The sequence below is a fragment of the Arvicanthis niloticus genome, chromosome 18 (genome assembly GCF_011762505.2).
Source record: "Arvicanthis niloticus isolate mArvNil1 chromosome 18, mArvNil1.pat.X, whole genome shotgun sequence".
In the NCBI taxonomy this organism is placed as follows: domain Eukaryota; kingdom Metazoa; phylum Chordata; class Mammalia; order Rodentia; family Muridae; genus Arvicanthis; species Arvicanthis niloticus.
Genome location: NC_047675.1, coordinates 43,133,078 through 43,158,530, shown reverse-complemented (window position 1 = coordinate 43,158,530; position 25,453 = coordinate 43,133,078). Strand labels below are relative to the sequence as shown.

The 25,453-nt window shown below is 50.2% G+C and overlaps 1 protein-coding gene and 1 long non-coding RNA gene across 2 annotated transcripts in view; both read right to left on the bottom strand.

Annotated features, from left to right (window-relative positions):
• The window catches only part of Cmip (c-Maf inducing protein), a 200,999-nt gene that overhangs the window by 162,446 nt on the left and 13,100 nt on the right, over positions 1–25,453 (bottom strand). The gene's annotated exons all lie outside the window — the stretch shown is intronic.
• LOC143434986 (uncharacterized) overlaps positions 1–25,453 on the bottom strand; it is a 38,322-nt gene that overhangs the window by 1,225 nt on the left and 11,644 nt on the right. Inside the window, exon 2 of the long non-coding RNA XR_013104908.1 lies at positions 147–258. This is a non-coding gene — a long non-coding RNA (uncharacterized LOC143434986). The remainder of the gene's footprint in view (positions 1–146; positions 259–25,453) is intronic.

Here is a 25,453-nt window from a genome sequence, read left to right as displayed (position 1 = left end):
GATGTCCCATGTGGAGGGTCAAAGTGGCACATTTTTGGTGTGTGCCACTTACAGAAACACTATCACCATTATACTAATCCCCTGCCTCAGTTTCCCAATGTGTAACAAATAATTGAATGTCATCTATAGGGGCTGTAGGGGCTCACCTCACATTGCATCCAACATCCAAGGTCACCATCTTCAGCCGATCTTTGTATAATCCACACCAAGTACCAAGCCTGCTGCCAGTGAGCAGGAAATCTCATTCCACTCAGCCCTCTGCAGGTCGAGAAGGCAGACAACATGGATACCTATCTGTACTTTGCATGCAGAAGGCCACTAAAAGAGAGGGCAACTGCCTCCCCAAGCGGCTTCTAAAGCTTCTACAGCCATGGCAAAGTGTGGGCAGGGCAGCTCCGTAATGCTGACAGGCCAGGGACATCTGTGTGCCGGGACTGTGCTCATGAATCTGGGTTACCTGCAAGGGACAGCTGGGGAAAAGGATGCTGCTAGGTCAGGTCCCGGGCCTAGTCCTAAGACCCAAGTGTGACTCTACTTATGTGACAATGGCTCTTGGATGTCAACTTGATGAGATTCACAATCACCATGGAAACAAACCTCTGGGCGTGTCCACGAGGGATTATCTAAATTGCTTAATAGAGAAAGGAAGAACTTTAGGTGATGGTAACACACACCTTTGGTCCCGGCACTTTGGAGCTAGAGGCAAGCGGATCTCTGTGAATTCCAGGCCGAGCATGATCTACAGAGCTAGTTCTAGGACAGCCAGGGCTACACAGAGAAACCCTGTCTCCAAAAACAACAACAACAACAAAACCAACAACAACAAAAACAGAGAGAAAGGCAGACACACCCTAAAAGTGAATGGTCTTCCCATCCTGGGTTGAATGTAAATTAGAAAGCTAGCTTCTTTACCAGTGTGCATCTCTCTGCTTCCTGACTATGGACGCCACGTGACCTGCTGCCTCACGATCCTGCCGCTGCGGCTTCCTCACCACAGTGCACTACTTCCTTCAGCTGCTCTTGTCAAGCAAGCATTTTGCCACAGTAACTAATACAACCTCCCACTCAAGTTTCCAAGGAAGATCATGGCAGGGTGTCTCTTCCTTTCCTCCTAATCCTATTTCATTCAAAGTCTCAGCTACACACACACACACACACACACACACACACACACACACACTGTCCACTGTTCCAGATCATCCTGTAATCTCTACTCTGACCCCAGCCATGCTTTCACCTGCTTTCCTCATCTACATCTGACCAAGTCTGTTGAGGCCAGCTTTGGTTCTGGTTTCTCCTTCCCTCTGGATTCTCCTCCTCTCTCTCCCTCGGCCTCCTCCTCAGAAGTAGACATCCCAAACCCACCTCCCTGTCCTGGCCACTGCCAGCAAGCCTTCTTTTCTGCTCTTTGCCGCAGGAACTACAGTCAGTAGGAAGGAGGTCCCATCAGCATCTCTGTTGCTAACAGTAGTCCTAATGACTGAGCCATAGGGACAGAGGGCAGAGGCCACACCAAGACATAAGAAACTGGTGTCAACTGTTGACTGACACTAAAGGCAGGAACATTTCCAATGAAAGTGAAGTTGAAGAAGGGGCAAAAGGGAGAGAAAAGAGGGGTACTGATGCCCACCAGGCCGGACTGGAAGGAGACCAGCATCCATCAGTAGCCAGCATCCATCACAGATAGGCTGGCTCCTCTAAGGAGCAGTCCCAAAGCAAAACAACAACAATAACAAGAACAACAACAACAACAAAATGATCCAGATCCAGGCTCAGCCAGTCGCCCTCCTGGAAACTTCCCAAGTAATCACTGGTCTTCATTGACAATGAAAAGCAAACAGCATACAGACATTCACAGTGCACTGTCTGCAGGCATTTTGGGGAAAAAAAAAACAGGAAGCAAAACTTAGCAGGGGGCAGCTTCCTAGAGCATGGCCGATCATGACCAATCAGGAGGATGACAAACAAGCTCTAGGGTGGCAGAACGCTGAGAAAGGGGTGTGGGGACACTGGGGGGTGGGGGGGACACATCGAGAAAGAACCCGTGTGCTGTGAATGTTCAAAATGACCCTAAAATGTTCAAATACGCACACGGAAGGCAGAGACCCCCAAGGAGCGCTAAGTCAGTGGAAAGCATTCTCAGCCCGATCCAGGACGCACAGGAGTCCCAACCAGGAAGGAGGCCAAACGGCCAGGATCTGCTGCTTGGTTCTAAGTTTTGAGACAGCAAGAAATGCAAGAGTAGAAGAGCCAAGAGTTTATCGGAAACCATCCCAGCCGACCGGTCTGACTGTGCGGTGCAGGGTGGCTGTGGTCATGTTAAGGAGAGAGAGTTGTAAGAACATAGATATTCTCTTCTTCCCGACTCCCTTTAGCGTTCCTCTCACACTGTGCTGGCATCGAAATAAAGGAAAGGGAATTGAGAATTCTCCTGTACAGGGCTTTGGAGCTGACACAGGCCTTTCTCATATGTTAGCTTACTTGATCCTCATGAAAGAAAAGGAGACGGAGCAGGGAGGGTGGCCCATATTTTTCCACCAAGAAGAAAAGTTAGTGGCTCGGGATGCCTTGCAGTCACAAAGCGTCAACTAGGCGTGCTGGCACAAGTTTGTAACATCAACACTTTGGCAGGTGGACACGAGAGGTTCCAGAGGGACCTCAAGGTCAGTCTGGGCTTCGTAGACAGTACAAGGCCAGTCCGGTTTACATGAGACCCTGTTCAAGGATGACCTTAAATTCCTAATCCCCCTGTCTGTACCTGACACGTGGACCCGATGTAGTACAGGTAAGTGCTATCACACTCGGTTTCCGAGACACTGCAAATTGAGGCCAGAGCATCCTGCAGCTTCAGCAAATGCTCTAACTGTCTGCATCCTCGGCGCCACATTAGTGGCTTTCACTTCGCCTCTGCAGCCATAGAGGTTACGGCTCCATTGTAAAGGCCCCTGTGGGGGCTGGGGTAGAGACACTACCTCCCCTCCTCCCTGGTCCATTTCAACCCCTGCCCTGGAGGTCTCTGAAGATGCTGCCTGCGGAGGGGGGCTTCCTGAGCCTGACAGTCTCGGCAGGGCCTCAGGCAGCTTAGTAGCTCCTACTGTAACAGATGAAAAGCCCCAGGCCTGGAACCAGATGGGCCTTAACTTCATGGTCTGTGACCCTAAACTCCACACCGCATGATTGGGATCCAGACAGAATAGAGAGTCCCAAAAATATATACATCATTCTATTATAGATTATATTTGTATTATATGTAAAATTCTCCACTCTGGTGAGGTTCCCATCCCACCGAGAACGTCCTACGAGATAAAGCAGAGAAAGAGTAAGAACCCACTGGCAGTTTCACCAAAGCAGGAGGGAAGCAAGGGGAAACCAAGGCCCACCCCACGGGGAATTGGCATGTCATCCTCATAATGGCCCCAGAAAACCAGCATTGCCCAGCCGTGGTAGAGGCTACAAAGACTCCTGGTCAGAATGAGAGGCAGATTGCGGTAACCATAGCAACACCACACTCTGTGCAGCCTTATTCTGAGTCATTTACATATCTGGCCTCACGGGCCTCTCCGGATAAAAAGGATCCAGGACCACTGTAACAGGCACCAACTCCACTTTAGAGACTGGAGGATTGGTCACACAGGTAGAGTAGAAGGAGAAGAACCTAAACTCAGCCAGATTCCTTCCAGGACCTGAACTCTCGGCAGCTACAATCACTGCCTCTCAGCTTTAGTGTGAAGCCAGAACCAACAATCATGATACCGTATCTTCAAGTTCATTTATATATTATCATTTATATCTTGAGGCTAGAGTCAGTGAGTCAAAGGTAGCAACAGGCCTGAGGGGATGGCTCGGTAGGTAAAGTGCTGGTGGTGTAGGCATGAGAAACTAGGTTCAAATCCCCAGCCCCCATACAAAAAGCTAGGCACGAAATCACACGCCTGGGATCCCAATGCTGAGAAAGTAGAAAGGGCTCTCACAAGATAATCTGTCTAGCTGAACTGGGAAGTTCTAGGTTGAGGAAGAGACTCTGTTTGAAACAGTGAGGTACGAAGTGAAAGAGAAAGACATCAGAGGCTGACCTCTGGTACGTGAGAAAGGGCACACACGCACACTTGGGGTGATGAGAGAGAGAGAGAGAGAGAGAGAGAGAGAGAGAGAGAGAGAGAGAGAAGAAGAAGAAGAAGAAGAAGAAGAAGAAGAAGAAGAAGAAGAAGAAGAGGAGGAGGAAGAGGAGGAGGAGGAGGAGGAGGAGGAGGAGGAGGAGGAGGAGGAGGAGGAGGAGGAGGAGAGAGGGAGGAAGCAATACTCTCAGCTTAATATGTCAAGGTCACATGACCAAAAAAATCACATGACCGATAGGGCACCCCCGACAGTGCCTCCTGAACCAAACCGAACCACACACAACAGGGAGTTACGGTATTAATTCCATGCAGGCTGCCTGATGTTGGTGTTGAGACCATCTCACCATACTGAGGGCTCCAGAGCTAAGTCCTAAAGCTGCTCTGAGGCCCGCCTCGTGCCAGGCACCAAACCAAACACTTCCGATGCCTCCCTCCCTCCAACACTCACATGGACGGAACCCCTTGAAAGTTCACACATAAATCAAGCTGGAGCTCTGAGGAGTGGAGTGGCATGTTCAATGTCACAGAGCTACAAAGTGTCATCAGAACTCAGCCTGCTACATGATCCCAGTTTCCAGACCCTGATGCTGCGGCTCTGGCATCCTCTTCAGAGAGGAGGAGCTGCCTGGAAACCCGGCAGGACAAGCTGCCCAGCCTGCCCATTCCCGCCAAGCTGGCTCCCTGAGCCCACCACAGGTCCGGAACCCCTCACTTCAAAGTGGTTCACCGGGCAGGGCTGCGTGGTTGAGGCTGAGGCCTTGGGCAGTGCTGTCGCAGGGCAATGCTTGCCCCTGACCACCCAGGTTTGAACTGGGTTTCCCTGGACCTCAGGAATTCTGGTGCCAGTTTGTGGAGGCTGTCTGGCTGAGGCCACCTCGTTTGTAGGAGGTTGCCATTTCTAAGGAAGTTACATCTTAGCTCCCTGATAGTTCAGAGAGGCTCTGTAGGGATGAGGGTGGCTAGAGCCAGCCCCTGCCTCTCACTAATCATCAATTCATCTCATTAATCACCTATTCCCAGCCAAACCAGGGCCCGGTGTCAGGACCACAGACCCTGATGCAGCAGGCAGAAAGTCCTCTCTGCCTCTCCAAGGACTGGTGTCCAAACGAACATCACCACCTCAGATGTCTCTACCCCAAATCCCTCGCTCTGAGTGTAGCCTGTTCCCTGTCCCGGCACCTCTGAACCCCAGGAATCTGGGGATATGGAATGTGTAATGCCTGGGGTCAGAGCTCGCTGATGTGAGCCCAGCTGAGGGAAGATGGCCAAGAACAATTCGCTCATTTGCTTCATTTCCAGACTCTGCTGCTGCCGGAGCCGAGCTTCCAAACCAAGTTGGCTTTGGCCAGGACATTTGCAGCTGCGCCAGCCACAAAGCGCATCTGGATTCGCTTAGGGAGTTAAACGCCATAAAGTTCTCTTAAGAAATTAGTTCCTGGGGATCCTGTGTCTCTCTGGGGATTGGGCGAGGGGCTGACCTGCTCCAGCTGTACCCCCTTGGGCCAAGGACACCCAGAAACTGTCTGCCTGGGGAAAAGGCACTTTGTGATCTACTTGAAGAATCAGCGTGTCCCATTCAAGATGGCTTGGGAGGGCGCCCAGGCAGGGCCATGCACACAGAAGGCACTTCCTAGTTGCTGTGAGTGACAGCACCCAAGAACCAATCAATGGCCTCAATTAACTCATCTGCTCAATGGGGACGCATCACAGAGGACCTGGCAGAGCGTGTGCACACCTGCATTCTAATTTACTTGGCTAGTGACACCTGGTAACTGCACATAAGAATGAGGTGTAATGTGATTGACACGTGCATGCATACATTATGTCACAGGCAAATTAAAAAAAACCCTCCCTCAGGCTGGGGAAATGGCTCGCTCAGCGGTTACTTGCTACAAAGGCATGAAGGCGCAGAATTCAAACTCCAGAACTTACATTAAGAAAATAATATATATATATATATATATATATATATATATAGAGAGAGAGAGAGAGAGAGAGAGAGAGAGAAAGAATATGAATGTGTTTCAGGCACAGTATTATGTTCTCATAATCCCAGTGATGGAGAGGCAGACGCTCACAGGCTCTGGTGCACCTAGCCCACTTGGTGAGTTCTAAGCCAGTGAGAGACCCTGACTCAAAAAAAAAAAAGGGGGGGGGGGAGTGGTGGACGGTACATGAAGAACAAGAAAGGAGGTTGTCCTTTGGCCTCCTCCACCACACACAGACACATACAGACACATACACACACACACACACAGACACACACACACACGGGGGGGGGGGGGGAAGCGAAGGAGGAGTGTCAGTCTCTTAATTTTGAAGTCCTCTTATTCCAAATCTCACAGCTAGCCACCCCAAAGAACCGCACATCTGAGGAAGAACTGGAACAGAAAGTCCCCCTCTCCCCCGTCCCCAGCCCTCTCTGCTGGGCTGGACACAGGCAACAATCCTAAAGTGATGGCCATGACCAAGGCCTTCCCGAGCCCCACTCAGCTGGCCAGGCACAGAGACAGCCTCCCAGCTCTGAAGGGTAGATCTGGGAGTCACAATCACCAGCCGCCGCCGCCGAAACAAACTCGGAATCAGCAGCTGAGAAACAGCTCCAGGAGGAGGCAAAACCCAAAGAGATTTGTGGAACCCACGGTACGGCCCCACAGATCAGTCACGGATGGGTGAGTCATTAGCCACGCCCCCTGCCTCCACGCCACCATCCGCTTTGCGGGGATAACTGGAGTATTTCAGATCCTGGGAAGTAGATCTGTAGCAGGAATTTTCCCAGAATGCACAATGTTCTCTGTTCCATCTCCAGCACTGCTGAAAGAGGGTAAAAAAAAAGGATCACCAATAGTGACATGTGCCAGCAATTGCAACATTGTGGAAGCTGAGGCAGGAGGATGCTGTATTCAAGTTCAAGGCCAACCTGGGCCATAGATACCAATTCTGTCTCAAAGAAAAGACAAAACCAAAACCCACCATATTTAAAAAATAAATAAAAAATAAAATAAAGGTCTCGGAAGCCGGAGAGATGGTTCCGTGTTGGGAGCCAACTTTAAGCAGAAAGAAGCTAGAAAGCAGCTATCAACTTTGCAGCCATCTGGAACCATATACCCTGATGAGAGACTTGTTTTTCAACAGCCTACAACAACTGAAGCACACTCTGACAAACATCTTGTTTATCCCACATAGCTTGTTTTGCTGTTTAGTGACCCCCAGCTGCATGGTGCACGTGGTAAAATGTCTTCACCTGTGTGCTCCTGCTTGTGCTTATAAACACCCAGGATTTCCTTGTAATAGTGTCAATAGGAGGTCAATAGGAGTCAATATGAGTTAGTAGGGTGTCAATGAGAGATGAGGTCAATAGGAGAAGTCAATAGGAGGTCAATAGGAGGTGTGAATATAGTCTATGGGAGAGAGTAAAGGAGACTTGACTACAGACCCTCTGGCTTGTCTCTGTTCTTCGCATCTCTTGCCCCTCCATTCCCACTCTCTCTCTTGACCAGAGCACTTAGCCCCAAAGCGTGGGGCAGTGTGGACAGCAACATAGTAGCCCCAAAGCGTGGGGCAGTGCGGTCCTCAACAGTTCCGTGGTTAAAAGCACTGGCTGCTCTTCCAGAGGACCCAGGTTCAATTCCCAGCAGCCACATGGCAGCTCACAACCATCTGTAACTCCAGTTCCAGGTGATCTGACACCCTCACACAGACATACACGCAGGCAAAACACTGATGCATAGAAAATAAAAACAAAAATTTTTTTTAAGTCTCTTTCATCTTCTGCAATTTGTCACAGTAAATGTTCCCAACTGGCTAGGTCTCAAAAGAGCCAAATAAACCAGTATGAACCCACCCCCAACCAGTTTAGAGAAATGTCTGAGTTAGGGTTTTACTGCTGTGAGCAGACACCATGACCAAGACAAGTCTTATTAAAAAAAAAAAAAAAAAAAAAAACAACATTTAATTAGAGCTGGCTTACAGGTTCAGAGGTTCAGTCCATTATCATCAAGGTGGGAGCATGGCAGCATCCAGGCAGGCATGGTGCGGTGCGGGAGGAGCTAAGATTTCTACATCTTCATCTGAAGGCTGCTAGCAGAATCCTAGCTTCCAGGCAGCTAGGATGAGGGTCTTACCCACACCCACAATGCCACAACCTACTCCAACAGGGCCATACCTTCTATAAGTGCCACTCCCTGGGCCAACCATATTCAAACCATCATAAAGGGATAACAGAAAGCTGGAGACACAGAAATCACCTCAGATCTTCAACACCCATTCCCACCCAGGCTTCACCTCACAGTGGCCTACATGGGCTCAAGGAGCTATCCAGCAGTAACTGCTGCATTGCCACCAAGGGGCTGGTGCATTTCCGTGGCCAACACTACTGACCAGCCACTTCCTGCAGCTGAGTCCATGCATCCCCAACTTAGCTAATAACGGATTGTTTGCACAGGCGGACTAGGCCGACATCCAGTCACCTCCCTTTCTGTTCAGTCTCCTTGACTTGACAGGCACAGAACATATTTCACTCGGGCTGGAAGCTAAGAAAGGACTTTGATGACCCTCAAGAGGGAAGTAGCTTATTAAACCCCACCGTCAAGCAGCAAGAGGAGGATAGTCAGTGAGTGGCTCAACCAGAGTGACGTCAGAATAAAAGGCAAGATTCTTCATCTCAGGTGACGCCTAGCCTCCGGGTTTGTCAGCTACGTGATCATTTTGGCGTACAACTCCAAGTGGGAAACTGTTGTTGTTGGAAGCCCCCAAGAAAGTCTGGGGCAGAAAACAAAGAGGTCTTCTGGCTACCAGGAGGAGAAGTGTGCGAGAGAAGAGGTTGACAGTAGCATGTCCTAGGAAAGCCGTGAGAACAGGGACCGGAAACCAAGAAGTCACCCTATAAACTCTGGTGTCTTCTGGTCCTTTCTAGAGACTCCTTCATACAGAACATCACTAATCTTTCCAATGTCTCCATCACTTGCCTGTCTATCAAGATGCCATCAGGCCTTTTAATCCGTACCCCACAACAGAGATCTAGAACCTACCATCACCACCTGTTCCTATGGTCCAAGGAGGAGGGAGACTGCTTCCCCCTTAGTTTCCAACCAGGGACCCTTTCTCCATCAGAGAGACAAGATGGAGTTCAACTCACAAGTCAGTCTATGCCAGGGGGAGGGGGAGAGATGATGGGTAGCTGTAGTAAACATAGCCCAACACCTGGGTCCAGGCCTTGCTGGGTGTCCCCAAGAAGCCAACACAGGCAGCTGCTGCTTCCTGGCCTCCCTGAACTGGTCCTGAGGCCAGCCAGCCAAACCAAAGCCAGTTTTACTAGAACTTGACCAGGAGAAAACCACTGAGGGGTCCTGGGGGAAATTTAGCCTGTTGGTGACCCCCAGGCTACCCCAGCATCAGGGTAGGAGAAAGTGAAAACCTGGTACACCTTGTCAACAAACTGACTTGAGGCAGGGGGTGTCCGTTCTGACTGCCACAAAACCCTATGGGTAGCAGAAGACTCAACACACAGTAGCTGCTCAGCAAATACTGACTGGTTGATTCTCCTCAGAATGGCTAAATATAGACTGGAGATTCTGGTAGGGACCAGACACAATACCTTACCCAGAATTCGGGATGTCGTCAGTTTAAGGAGAGACACCTGGGTAGAAAAAAAAAGCATGCCAATGATTCTATCTACTCCCTTAATGTTTGTGTCACCATCTCCATTCACCAGACAAGCTGGACAAATCTAGAAACCATCTGTAAGCCACTGTGTCCAGTCAACAACAGAAGTCATAGTGACCCCAACCCCCAGCCAGAGACCAGAGCTGGGGGACTGGATTTGAGGATGGTCCCTAGGCTATACATATACGGTCTTAAAAAAAAAACAAAAAACCTTAGACCACCTGGCCCAAGCACAGCTCCTGCACCAAACCTCCAGCCCCTCCCCTCGAGCTCCCTCCCATCACAGCAGCCTGACATTCCTGGGAAAGGCCAGCAAACTCCTGCCCAGGAATTAATTCAGTTGATGCTTCTCATCAGCAGAGAAGCAAGAATCCCAGTACAATGAGAAACTGACTGAGGCTCTTCCTCCTCCCCAGCTTGTAAACCTGACGTTTTTCTTAGGGTTGCACCAAAAAAATGCACAGGGAAAGGACATGTCCCAATCCCCTCGAACAGTAACCTTTAATGGGTTCCGGTTTCACTTTATTAGATTATAATCCCATACTAAACATCTGCAGAGCCACCTTATAATCTCACTTATCAAAAGAGAGGACGGGGGCGGGGGTGGGGGGAGGAGGCTGGAGATACAGCACAGTAGCTCTGGCAGAGGACTCCAGTTTGGTTCTTTGCACTCATACTGGGTGGATGCCTGAACTCCGGCTCCAGGGTATCTGACCCCCTTTTGGACTCACAGGGCTCCCGTACTCATGACTGTGCATAACCGTATACATATAATTTAAAAATAAGGGCTAGAGAAGTGGTGTGGCAGCTAAGAACAGTTGCTGCTGTCTCAGAGGACTGAGGTCTGATTCCCAGCATCCACAGCAGGCAGCGGACAATCACTGGTAACTCCAGCTCTGGGGAAATCTGCCGCCCTCTTCTGGCCTCCGTGGGCACTGCACAGATGTGGTGCACATACATAGAAACGAGCAAAATACCATATACGTACAATAAAAATAAATAAATCTTTTTTTAAAAAATAACTATTTTATAAGAGGGAAATAAGGAAAAAAAGATTTAACAACCCTCTGAGATGTAATCTGGTATTTATAACAATCTGTATCTATATGGGTAATGCTGAGACAGTTGTGACTCTCCCTTGAGAAGCCTGAATCTATGATCTTGGATGTATTTTTCTGAGCAAGCTCTCTCTCTCTCTCTCTCTCTCTCTCTCTCTCCTGACCCCTGTGCTTAAAGTCCTAATTAAATATATTAAAAATCTCTTTAATAATCTCCAACTCCACTTCCTACCAGCCTGTCCTGAAATTCTTTTCTGCATCCAAGCCTTAAACCCCAGTTTTGCTTGAGATGAGATTCCATAAAAGATAAAGGGAACTCCTCAGACTTCTGGGGGTGATAGTATGAAGCTGTGTCTCTGTCCCACACTAGTGGCTGGACAGCGGGCTTGCTTGAGGCACCGCCCCTAGCTTACGTGTAGCTTTATATACTGCTCTGGGTGGCTGGAGAATTCATCATTCTTTAAAAAAAAAAAAAAAAATAGAGAACAAGGTTTATTAATGCCAATCACACCTCAAAGTGGCTCCAGTGTACCCAGAGAGAAAGAAATGAGTCAGAATGTGTGAGGGAGAGTGGAGGGGTGGGGGGAGTGGGCTCAGTCCTCCCACCAAGCTCCCCTCACCTTGGCCTACACTCCTGGATTCAATGGACCATGCCAACCACGGCAACCAATCCTTGAAGCCACATGTCCTCCAGAAGGGAGGAGAGTCCTCCTCTTCAACGTAATCAAAGCTTCCTTAAGTGAAATGACGCCAGAGAGAGATCCTAAAATGATTCACTCTGAAGCTGGGCCACCCCCAGAAGCACAACCACCCACCACCACAGTGCCACAGAAACAGACAGAGACAGCAACCATCCCCTCCTCTCCTGAACTGCCTAGGAACAAGACAGCCTGATTGGCCTTCTAATACCCAGAAGGGCAGCAGAGAGGGTATGCTGGTAGGATCAGGGAACAGATGATGGGAAATCCTAAGAAAGTGCCCAGGTTCCCGTGAGACCCTTCATAGGTAGGCATAGAAGGCTCTGCCTCCAATCACCCAGTGTCTGCATATGCTAGCACGAGACCAGACAGGTGTCTTAGAGATCACGTGGGAAGCCCAGGACCCTGACTCTGTGGCTGATTCCAAGATCTTTAAGCGACAGGACTGTGGTCTGGATGTAGGGGGCAGCCTCAAAATTCCATGTGGGATCCTCCAGCTATCATCTGGACGGGGATGGAGAAGAGAACAGAGAGCGAGAAGAGACAAGCAGAGGTAAGGCTAGAATGTATTCTCAGGGTATCCTGATAAAAGCCCGTATCCCGCCGGGCGGTGGTGGTGCACCCCTTAAATCCCAGCACTTGGGAGGCAGAGGCAGGCGGATTTCTGAGTTCGAGGCCAGCCTGGTCTACAGAGTGAGTGCCAGGACAGCCAGGGCTACACAGAGAAACCCTGTCTAGAAAAAAAACAAAACAAAACAAAAAACCAAAACAAAACAAACAAACAAACAAAAAAAAGCCCGTATCCCAGAGACAGAAGCTGGTGTGGAGTGACCGGGAACTGGGACCACGGTAAGGATGGGGAGGAGAACAGGTGGTGAAGCTGGAACCCATCAGTCTCCACTCTGCCTCAGACTGGGGACACACTACCCACTGCTACCCAGAGCTGCTAGATTCAAGAAACAAAGGACATAGGCTTTAAAGAGACCCGGCTCACAAGTGGCACACAAATTATGGCTTTTTTCATTATTATTCAAAAATAACAAAACGCAGAATTTCTTTTAAGGGGATGCTCCCCATTTTTAATGCAGCCAACTTAATGAGACTTTTCCAAAAAGGAAAAAAAAAGAAAAAAGATACACATCACAGACTGGACCTAACCAGTAGGTTACTGGCTAACCAAGTCCCTGTCTCACACTAAAGCAGACCAATCCCTCCATAGACACCCCCCCAAGTCCTGTGGGACCAAGAATCACCCAACATCAACACCAGTCTCCAAGCCCAGGTCTCATAAAAGGAAATAAATGTTTCGGTCGCCTAGTACTGATGCCCACACCAAATTGGGGAACCACTAACTCTGAGCCACCACACCCAAGTTGCTAACTTAATTTCCTAGGAAGGGGGGAAAACTATTTCAAAAGGGAGAAAGGAGAGAGCCAGTCAGGGGTGACACGCTCACAAACATGGCTAAGGACTTGGGCGGCAGGCTCTCCTGGCTACAGAGGAAAAGCAGCCGCCACTGAAACCAGCCCAGACTCCAAAATTACAGAGCAGCAGAGCCCACACCCCTACCCTGTCTCACCTGTCACTCACGCCTCAGGAATGCAATTACCCCCACAAGAGCATGAGGACAGTCAGTGACCAGATGGCCATGTCTGTCCAGACAGACACATTCAGCTAGACCACAAGCACTCACAGCAGTAGAACCTAGGGAAGGCAGGCACCATGGGGCAGGCTGAGGGGACTCAGAAGGCCAGCCATTTCTCTGACCCCAGGTCCTCAGATGCAGAGTGAGCAGTCCAGCAAATCCACCCCCCAACACTGTGTGAGAGCCTGAGGAAGGACCAAACGACAAAGCCAGGTGATGGGTACAAGTTTCTGTCTGCTCCAGTGGCCTGGATGTCATGCTAAGTCCTACCTCTGGGCCTTTGCATCTGTTGTGCCACTGTTGGGGCCATCTTCCTAGATGCTCACAGGACTAGCCCCTGCATGAATATCACCCGATAAAACCCTGCTTGCTCTTCACTGATTCTCAATGCCCAGCACTGGGCCAGCACATATGACCTCTGAGGTGTCCCTGTTGATCCACTCATTAGTTTACACACTGTCCCTGAGAGAAGGGGCACCTCAGAGTACTTAGTGACTGGCTAAACCCACTACCTGCTAACACCAACCTACAGTTACCTAAACTGAGTAGGCACCACAGAGAGTGGGGATCCAGGGGGACCCTCTGAGGGGTGCTGGGTGCCGGCCCTGGGACACTAGAGTCTCACCGAACGTTCTAGATCACAGACAGAAAACTGAAGCACAGAGGGCCCAAACCTTGACCAAAGCCACACTCGCATCTAACTAACATGAATGCAGAGAAATAGCCAATGACAGCCTTGGAAGATGTGAGCGCGCGTGTGCGCATGTGTGTGATCCGTGTGTCAACATGGGTATATGTGTAAATACCTATGTATATCCACCATGTGTACAAAGTACATGCCCAGGTTGTGTTGAGTGTGCACACGTGCCTGATCACATATGTGTGTTTGCATACACACATACCTGCATTGTTATGTATGAGCGTACCTAGGTGCGTGTAGTCTTGTGCGTGTGTATATCCCTATCCATACGTATGCATTAAATGTGTCTGCACAAATATGTATGTGCCACGTGTACACCATGTATACACCTTTACGTGTTAGTGTGTATACACATGTGTGCAGGGATGAATGAATGTCCATGTGTGCACACACACATATGTGAGCGTGTGCTATTACGTGTAAAGGGACATACACATGTGCACAGAGGTACATGTCTATACCAATGATTACGTTCCCTTGGTTACCATCTGAGCTGACTCAGACAACTCGGGTCATGGCAGAACGCAGAACTGACACCCGGAAGTCAGGAACTGTGTTTACTTACAAACCATCAGAACAGACTAGCAAAGGGGTTAAGTCTTTTCTAGCTTGCAAAATTAACATTTTAATCTGTTCCAGCCCACATTCACCTACTGTGGCAGGCCAACTTCAGAGAACCAGTGTCTACCTAGCCACCAGGTAGCCTGATGTCCATGGACACTTCCGGAAGCCTGTTCTTTTGTCCTTTGTGCTGGTCATGGGAGGAAATATAAGACACGGTGGGTGGGTGGGGCTTCTGAAACCTCCCCCAATAGGTGCCTGGAACTCAGGCCACCTGACTACAAGTCTAGGGTGTGTGAGAACCACCCTGAGGCGACTCTGGAGCCACCCAAGCACCAGAAGTGGAAGTGCAGAGAAAGAGGCCAGAGGGCAGGGGCCACCTCACTACTTTCAGTATCTCTCTTTTGCTCCTTTAAACTGAAACCAAGAGCTCTGCCTGATTGATGTCAAGGCTACAGAGGAAGTGGCCTGACCTTCCACACCCAGTCCCTGCAAAAGCTAACACCCCAGGGCTGGAGAGTTGGCTCAGCCGTTAGGAGCACTTTGGGGCCTCGCACGGGACCCACGTTTGATTCCCAACACCGACATAGTGGCTCCCCACCACCTTGAGCACCAGAAATGCTTGCGGTAAAACACTCAAACACAAAAAACAATAATCAACCTTTAAAAACTATTAAAGAAAGAAAGAAAGAAAGAAAGAAAGAAAGAAAGAAAGAAAGAAAGAAAGAAAAGAGAAGAGAAGAAGAAGAGGAGGAGGAAGAGGAGGGAGGGAGGGAGGGAGGGAGGGAGGGAGGGAGGGAGGGAAAAAGCAGCAGCTAACACCCCTTGTGTTCTGTGTACCGACCAAATGTCATTCTCCATCTACCACACTCCTGACTTGCAATGCACTTCCTTCACTAGTCAGGAATACCCAGAAGTCCTCTGGCCCTTCCGCTACCTGCAGACTGTCATAAAGCCATTCACGCAGAGAGATTAGCCCCCAAAGCTCTGTCCCACACAGCCTGTGGGTTAGAGCATTATTGGTCCACCATCCAGGCAGGGTAAACAGTCAAGTGCTAAGTAAATAACATACTCAGCTCGACGCCAATTCTCCGTCTGGTGTCAACACCACACAGAAACGGGTAGACCTGAACTCAGGACATGGGAGCTCCAGAGCTGGATCTGCTTACTTTGGGAAGTCCTGACCCACCTCTCCCGTTCTCGAGTGTAACTTTTCCCTGCACTCTTTATTTCTAGGTGCTGTTTCTGGGGCAAACTCTGGGCAAGCATTCTCACTTAGTCCTTTTTAGAAGCCTGTGGGATCCATCCCACAAAGTATATTCTGACATTACTGCTGAGAAAAAAATGTCTCAGAGAGGTGAAGTTCCTCAGCAAAGGTCACACAACAGACAAAAGGTGGAGCCTGGCCTTCCTTCCAGCACTGGATGCTCAGCCATGATGCCGGATCACAACTTCTAGCCCAGTCACTTCCGGGTTTCCAGTACCAACCCAGAGTGGAGGGTGAGCGGCCATCTCTCTGTTGGCCCACTTGCCATTCACTGGCTTTTCCTAGTTCCCCAGGCCTGGGGCGGACACACCAACGTGAAGGAACCTGGCCCTTCCCAGGCCAAACAGGAAAAACATATCAAGGAAGCAAATCTCAGGATTCTGCTTCCCTGCTCACATCCTGTGGGGTGCTGCCCCCTACCCGAACGCTCAACGCCCAACGTCCCACACCTCCCAGGCCTGCCTTCTCTGTCTGGCCTGGTCGCCCTGCTTTGACAGGGAACCTTCCCTACAGGGCCCTTGGTGCTTCCTGCAAGCTGCCATTCTGAGTCATCTTTGTGTTGGAGTCACAGAAGGCTCTAGAACCTGCTCTCCACCGCACCCTCCTCCCAGGCCGCTCACTCCCAGACTCCAATGTCTGTATCCAGCAGGTGCTCCATGGGTGCAAAGTTCAATGCTAAAGCCAGAAAACACACACAGGTAGTCAGGAAGACGAAGTGTAAGTAAGATTGCCCAAGAGGCCGGAGGGCCTGTCTGTTTACTGTCCCCAGCTTACAAGAGGGCTCCACCCTGGACCTCTGTAGGGAAACCACAAAGGTTATGCAGATGAGCGTGGCAGGGCTGTGACAAGGGATACAGACACACAGCCAGGCAAGGAGAAGATAGGGTAAGCGTGGGTGAGACCACCTGTTGTGGTTTGGATCTGAAATACCCTCCCCCAAACACACACACACACACACACACACACACACAGAGAGAGAGAGAGAGAGAGAGAGAGAGAGAGAGAGAGAGAGAGAGAGAGACCTTGTGTTTCCAAATACTTAGTTCCCAGCTTGGGGCACTAGTTGGGGAAACCATAGGACATTCCAGACATAAGGCCTTCTGTCAGAAGTAGGTCACTGGGGCTCTTGAGTGATATAACCCAGTATTGTAACTCACCTCCTCTGCTTCCTGGTGGCCTGCCATACATAGCCCCCACAATGAGCTCCTACTGCCACACACAAGGCTGGTCCACCAAGCCTTCTCTGCTGAGGTGAGCTAAAGAGCCCCTGACTGTGAGCCCAGATTCCCTTCTCGTCCCTTATGCTGTTTCTGTCGGGTGTTTTGTCACAGCGAAGACAAAGAGACTAACAAGACAGCCTCACACTTTATTCTGAGAGAGCCTCGCCAACACCCGGGAAGGGCGACAATGGGCCCGCCCACTGCATCCCAGACCTGTGATGCCAACTTTGCCATCTCAAGATGCAAAGGACAGTGGCACCATCTCCTACACCGAGTATCTCCCGGGACCTCCAATTAGAGAAAAGGGCACAGCAGTCAGCTGGCAGAGAAAGCAGACTAAATCTTTCCTTCCCGGATCTTAACTGCACGGATGCTCATGACACTGATGGTGGACACCCCAATCCTCCTATCTCCCCCAAAAGACGGAGACTTAGGTTGTCCCCCCTCTGCCAAGGTTTCTCTGCATTGAGCCCATACCTAGAGCACATGGCTTCACCCTCCACCTTGATTCATCAAGTACCTCACTGGTGGTCCAGAGAGGCCAGAGCGCTCACACAGCCACAAAACGGCCTGCCTGGGTTCCGAGGTGACCATCAAGCCCACACTGTCACCATACTCCCCAGCCCCATCTGGCGCACAGAGACAAATGAATAGAGACCTCTCAAAGGCTGCAGCTCAACTGGTAAAGGCCTTGCCTGGCATGTATGGAGCCCTGTACTCCATCTCCAACGTGACAGAAATTTGGCCTGGCAGCACACTCTGGAAAGTCCGGCACTCAGTGTGGGGAGATGGGGGTGGGGAGCTGTAGAGGCAGGAGGATCAGAAGTTCTCCTTGGCTATACAGTGAGTTGAAGGCCAACCTGAAGCTACATAAGACTGTCTTTAAAAGTAAAATAGAACAAAATGAAACCTCTCAGAGCCCAAGAAGACCCCAGCCCCTGCCATGCCAGGCCCTGAGCATATCAAATGGTGTTTTTGCCCTTCTGTCTAATGCCTGGCATGTTCTGTTTGTTCATTTCAGCCCTCTATCCAGAAGATCTGGCCCAAAATGAGGCCGAAAAAGAGGAAAAGGCCTGGCCAACCACCACAAACCCCAGCTGAGCTTTCCCTAATGGAAGAACAACGGCCTCTTTGAAAGAGGGGCCCTTTTGTTCTGGTTCCCGGGGAGGAGACAGACTCTAACCCAGAGACAGCATGGCTGCACAGCTTCAATTCAGCCAAGATATCCTGGGGAAAAGACATTGCCCTCCCAAACCTACTCCATGAACCTGAGGAACACCACGCCACTGGTGCAGAGCCGGGTGACATAAGAGTAAAACCATTCACTCTATGTCAAGGCCCGATGACAATGCCACCCACCCTGCAGAGAACAGGGAACACAAGGCCAAGGGAGGTTGACATGAATGAACTCTAAGCCAGGCTTCCCAGTGACCCAGAAAGCGAATGCAGGCAACACACACCACAAAGACAAGCCAGCCCAGGCTTCCCAAGAGCAGAGCTCACATAAGAGAGAAGTCCTTTAATCAACAATTAAAAGAAAAATCAGAGTAGTAGACAAGGCTAACTGTGTCAGGAAAACTCTCACCAAGGGCCTCAGTACAACCCCAAGAATCCAAGAGAACACCCCTCTACAGGCTCACACACACACCCACATACACCAATACTGAATTTAATGTGGTTTGAAAGGGGCACACGATACATGCTACTTGATAAGGAGGGAACCTGGAAACATCACACAATGTAGCATACGCAGGACAGAATGGATTCTGTTAAGTCTCCTGGTCTGACCCAGGTACCTATAAGCCAACGGCTCCGAGAGCAGCGTTCTCGAGGTAAGCAGTGGTTAGGCTGGGGAATGTTTAGTACCGTGCGGTGCTGAAAAGGATAAAAGGTGTGTGGGAGGTGGAGAGTGGAGACAAGCCATAGCACACTGGAGAGAAAGAAACAGCACAGCAGACCACACCCCCAACCCTGACGGCAGCTCACACCCTCCCCTGGACACTGGCACACTTGCAGCTATGATCAGCATCCTGGTGTGTGCACGTCACCACAATGAGAAGCAAATAAAAGTGCACACGTACCTTTAATCTCGGCACTTCAGAGGCAGAGGCAGGCAGCTCCCTTTTGAGTACAAGGCCACCCTAGGATATGTATCAAATTCCAGACCAGCCAGGGCTACCTTGCCTCAAGACTAAATGTTGAGTTGACTGTTAGTGTGGAAACAGGAATGAGTGGGCGTAAGGCCCTCCCCTCCTTCCTGGTCAGCTACCTGTGTTTCGATAGAGGCTTGGGTGGGGGTGGTACTTGCGGTCAATCTCTACCACGGTATCTACCTAGAAACCAGATCAGGCCTAAGCCAGCTCTGAAGGCCCCTAGAGCATGCCTCCAGGTCATGAGGTCAGAAACCAACTTCTAAAACAGTCCAGGCTAGCCTCAGACAGCTTGTGCATGCACTCAAGCCCTTCTCAGTACAACTAAGGGTGCTGGTTCTACAGCTTCCTTTCTGAATCCAGACCCCCCATCCCCAACCCCCTGCAAGGCCACCAAACAGAGAGAGACAGAGGCAAGAGCATGTCAAGACTAAGTTCAATCCCTGGGACCCGCCTGGAGGAAGACAGAATAGACTAGCAAGAGTTCTCCTCTGTTTTGTTTTGTTTTGTTTTGGGGGGGAGGGGGAAGGGTTACTAGACAGGGCTGTATATAGTCCTGGCTGTCCTATAACTCTCTCTGTAGACCAGGCTGGCCTCAGAGATCAGCCTGCCTCTGTCTCCCAAGCGCAGGGATTAAAGGCGTGCACAACCACCACCTGAATGTAAGTTCTCAATGCTCAGCAGAATATAATCCCTGGCCATCGGGGTTCTCTGACAGCATATCACTTTGCTTTCAGTTTACAGACAAGAGGTAGCCCAAGGTTACTCATTGGGATGGTTCCAGGGTAGGAGCCACCTTAGCCAGGAGCCTCACCTCTCTGACTGCAGATAAGGCCCTGTGCCATAGAAGCTTCCTTGATTCTCTCTGCTTATCAGGCAATGCTAAGATGCCTTGGGAAAGGAAAAAAGAAAAAAAGAAAAAAGAAAAAAAACCACTTGAGGGGCAAGGAGCACCAACCTTGAAACTCCAGACTTGAAGTATTTCACCACAGCCCAGAAGACTAAACAGGGCTCCGCAAGCCCAGAAAGCTACACAGATAAAGTGTGGCTTCCCTGACCACAGAACTCCAAAGGGGAACCTTGAGCTTCTACTCTGAATGGACAGGACTCTGAGATGTCCTGTCATTCCCGTGTTCACCTCCGCTCACAGATCTGTCATGGGATGCAGCACTAACAGGAAAGGGTACACTTGCTTGCCCACCTGTCATCTTACCATTTGGCCAATATAAGAATTCAAGTATGTCGACTTGGGATGCCCCAGAAGCCCCTTCTGTCGGGCAGGCTATGACTCTCTGCCTTTTGCTGCAACTGATAGACTCGAGGCTCCTAGGCCCCAGATAAAAAAAGGACTCGGAACAGAAAGAAGGAACACGCCACACCACTGCACGCTGCAAGTCACCGGAAAGGTGAGCAGGACAAAGCCTAAGTAGGTGGGGGGGGGGGGTCAGGACAGAAGCTAAATGACAGTAAGCCAGCATCCTGGTCTCCAGGAAGGTAGGGGTGGGGTGGGGTGTGTGTGTGTGTGTGTGTGTGTGTGTGTGTGTGTGTGTGGTCATTCCCAGTTGGGCAGAAACTCAGGGAAGTCATGTCATTTGACCCTAGTTAGAACCAGGCAGGGATGTAACTAGGATTTGAGTCCGGATCTGTGCAGTGCTACCATGCAAGCCTACGTCCAGACCTCCACAATTACTCTCCCTTAGACACCAGACTTAAAACCATTAGTGTGTATGTAGATATCCACGTATGTGTGCATGTGTGGGTGTACACGCATGTAGGTGTATGCGTGTCTACATGCCTGTTGAGGCCAGAGCTCAATACCAGGTGTATTCTACAAGCCTTTCTCCACTTTATTTTTTGAGGCAAGGTCTCTCATGAAACTAATCTGGTAGACTGGCTGGCCAAGAGAGCCTCAAGGCTCCTCCTGCCTCACTCCCATCTCATTGCTGGTGCCGGGATTCCAGGCATAAGGCTCAGGTTTTTTTCACATGGGTCCCGGGGCTCCAACTCAGGTCCTCATCCCTGCACAACAGACACAGTGCCAACTGAAGCTATCTTCCCTGCCCCACGACATCAAACTTAACTCCAAGGCATATCTTAGCAACCAGTACCCTGGCAGGGAGAAGTCTGAGCAACCCTGCAGGACATTTGGTTACTCTGAGTAGTGGGCTCTTAGGCCACACAGTAAGAGGCTAGACACCGTACCTATACTGAGTAGTAGTGGCTATCTCTGGGCTCTCTGGGAAGACTATAGATGCATCAGAATTGATTAGTAATGTCTACGGAAGGCCAAGGGACAGGTAGCAGCATGTGTCCTAAGTGTATCACTCCAGAGTTCTCTTCCAATACTGACCAGCTCTGATTCCGATCATATAAATAAGGGGTGTGGGTGGGGGGACAGAAAACAGATGAGCACTTTGCAAAAGAGGATGTCCGTGCACACCTGCTGTCCTCATAGCCAGCAAGACAACCAGACACGGCAAATGGATGGATGGCTTGATGTGGCCCTGGCTATCTGACACCCCATCAGTAAGTGCACAAACCTTTCAGGAAAAATCTTTGGGTCTGCGGTGACCAGACATCTTGCCCAACCTGAATCTCTGCTTCCCACAGCCCAGAAAGTCCTGCCCGGATGATCACAGTCTTCTTGATGCAATAGGACATCAACAAACGAGGGTTATTGTTCCCGTCACTGCCACCAACACTACCATTTTTCTTTGGAGAGATAATTTTCGCATAAGCCCAGGACACACCACATACTGGTTCGGTGACCGTGCACTCTAACCAGAAAGAAAAAGAGATGAAACAGTATGTTCTGCAAGCTCCTGGTGTCCCCAGGGTCCTGGGAGGAAACAGAGTGTGGACACCAAATGGTGTCATTTAAAGATGTTTAAACAAAAGGACAGGAGACCTGAATGTGTGGGTGGAAGGGGGTGGGGGAACAGAGATGTCTTCCTGCCTAGGTGGATGAGCCCTCGCTGTTTGTCAAGGACAGAGTTTCCTGGGACATAAGACACACAGTGGGAAAACCCAGAGTGGTCCCAGAAACTTGGAGCTGATGATGGAAGGTCTCAGAGCGGCTCCCGGGAGGGAAGACAGGGAGAATGGAGGATGTGGTATCAGGGGCAAATGAGGCCAGGGCCTCACCTGTGAGGAGGCTCCTCGGCAAGGCTCAGAAGGGACTCAGCTCTCAGCACTCATTCAACAGGAAGAAGAAGAAAATCTTCCCTCCCTGAAGGAAGAGGCCACTGGATGTAACTGGTGTGCGAGACTCAAGAGTCCACCAAGGCCACTGAGTTATGGACTGTAGGGTTGACGGGTTAATGAAGAAGTCACCTGCACCTGACAGTGACACCCCCAACACTAAGTAAGGCTGAGATGACCCACCCAGTGAACACACATACACACACACACAGGGTTGGTGGGGGAATAGCTTCCCAGGGGCCCCTGTGGGATACAGGCAGGTGGTCTGGACACAGCAGCTCCATGTGGGTCGTCCAAAGCAGAGTGCCTGCCCTGTAGGGGCAGTCAGGCCATCAGAGAGACCCAGGTGCATGATGGGGCCTCAAGCAGCTTCCTCCTGCCCGTGTGCTCCAACTGAGGCCAGTGCTCTGGTCCAACACAGGTGTCACAAGCAATACCATTTAGAAAGCAATACCAAATAAAAGCATTCAATTCTGCTTTTAAATCATATTTTCTGAGATCAAAATCTTATTTGCCAAGCACTGCCACTGAAAGCTAAGGTGGAAGGAACCCACGGAGATGCCGTAGTGCTCAAACTCCACGCTGCTCCTGCTGGAGACTTGGTAGGGAGAGATCAGAACCTGGACCAGGAGTGCTCAGACCAGATTCCAGGAGCCTGGGGTCCCAACACAGTCTCAAATGCATGCTCTACAGGAGTCTTTTGGCCCCAAAGCCACCAGACAGGGTGGGACCCTCTAAGAAAACTGGAGTTTTTCTATCCCTTCACAACCTGAACCCCAACAAATGACTACATTCATTCAAAGGCCTGGACTGACCCTGGCATCCACGAAAGGACCCCAAAACTGCCTTCAAGTTCACCGGTCGTGGCACAGGCGGAAGTGACAGTGGTACACCCTTAAGAAGCACTGACCATTGGGACCTTACTCTCCCAATCCTGGGAGGTGACTCCACCCTCCTCCACTGCAGGGGGTAGGAGAAATGAGAGCCAGTTCCTCTATAGTGAGATGAACTAATAACACAAAGGCAGGAAGGAAAGCTCTAGAACCCTTACCTCACCTTAGTTTGAGTGAACAGTGTGTCTAATACTTCACAGGACATTCCCGGCTCCTGGACCACAGGTTAGGCTACCAGTGGACAGACCAAAGTAACGAAACCTCCCAAGTCTAGATTGATGAAGCAGTGAGTCTATTGTCCTTCCTTCTGAGGTGGTACCGGTGACACTCCCCCAACCACCACCACCACAAAAAAAAAAAAAAACAGCTGCATCACCAAAAAGTCTCCTTACAGTTAATGTCCCACAGGCTATACACTCTACCACCTCCAGAGACCCTGTGCAGTCAAGGAACAGGGGAGCGATGGCCAGACACACATGAGGACACACATGACATCCCCCCAACTCCCTCCAGAGGAGGGCATTAATAAGCAGATCTTCAGAGTCCCCTTCAGGTAACCACACCTTCCCTGATAAGACGGGAAGGGCCACACCATATACAGAGGGCAGAGGTCCAGAGATATCTTCGTTCAAGGCTGTTCTGACTGGGCAGGATGGACCCTACCCAGTTGCAATAAGCAAGCAGATGTGTGTGGGAGTTCTCCTTGGCACTCCAGAGGACTACACCACAAGGGTCCTAACATGGCTCCCTCTGCCACCTTGGTGGGGCTTAGCTCAAACAGCGGCACTAAGGATACAATCCAGGGCCTCCAACATGCTGGGCGCATGCTCAATCACGGAGCCTCCCTCCCCGGCGGCTACGCATTTGGTTGAAGCAGGTCTCCTCTGGCCAGGGTTGACCTCCAGCTTGCTATGTAGTAGAGAATGAATGACCTTAACTCCTGAGCCTCATGCCTCTGCCTCCCAAGCTCCGGGACTGTGTCTATATATCATACATAGCTCCTGATGTTTACACGGTGCTAGGGACGAGCCCAAGGCCTCAGGCATGGGTGGCAAAGGCGCCACCAACTGAGTCCTAGCCCAGACCTTTGGTTTGCATTGTTCTATTGAGACAGGGTTTCACTAAGTTGACAGGACTAGCCTTGTCCCAGCCTCTAGAGTAGCTAGGAAGAGTAGCCTATACCATCACATCCTGACTTTAGAAGAGGAGAAGCTAGGCCAGCTACTCCCTCTCCTCCTTATTCCTCTACCATCCCCCAGCTCCCATTGGTACACACATAACAGACACACAAAACACACACACACAGCAAGCACATACACAAAACACACATGTACACATACCACGCGCTCGTATCCAGACATATGTGCATACACACGCACACTAATCTGATGCAGAAGGCGAGAAAAACATCATGACATTTTCCCTTATAGTAAACTTTTTAATGCTTTTTTTTTTTAATTTTATGTGTACGGATGTTTTGCCTACATATATGTCTGTGTACCACATGAATGTCTGGTGCCTGTGGAGCCCAGAAGACAGTGTCGGATCCCTTGGAGTTGCAGATAGTCATGAACCACTGTGTATATGCCCAAAATCAAACCCAGGTCCTCCAGAAGAGCAGCAAGTGTCCCTAACCACTGAACCATCCCTCCAGCCCCTCTAATGCTAATTCTTCTCAGTTGCCGTTTTAGTGGCAATGATGCAACCCTCTTTTTCAACTATCCATCTCTAAAAAGTTCTAAGTCGTCAGCCAAGGTAGGGGTTAGCCTGCTAACATCCTGGCCAGCCTGGATTCCATCCTGGGCTCTTGGCTCCATATTACATGAGCTATGACAAAGGAGGCTGTCTCTCCTGTACCCACACCTCCCTTGACTCCTTGGAGACGATACTGAAGAAGCCTGGTGACTGCGGTGGGGATCGTAGTGCCCAGCTCTGCCACGGGTAAATAGCTACGTCTCCAGAGTATGGGAATTCGTATGGACAGAGGTGGTGATGATTTGAGTGTAAACCAAATGGTTCTCAATCAGGGGCACTGTGGCTCACTGACTGAGGGAACTCTAGTCTGACGAGCATGACAGCATCTAGTCAGTCAAGGCCAGAGATGCTGTTCAACTCTGTTCGTCCTCAACACAGGACGGGTCTTATACCACAAGTGACTGGGCTCCTCCAAGAGTGACCAAGTGAAACTCCTTAAGCTGGTGTGTGACCAGTGATAAGTGGACAGTAAGCACTCCAGGGGCTTTACCTTAGAGACAAGTCACCAAGATACACAGGGACCAGG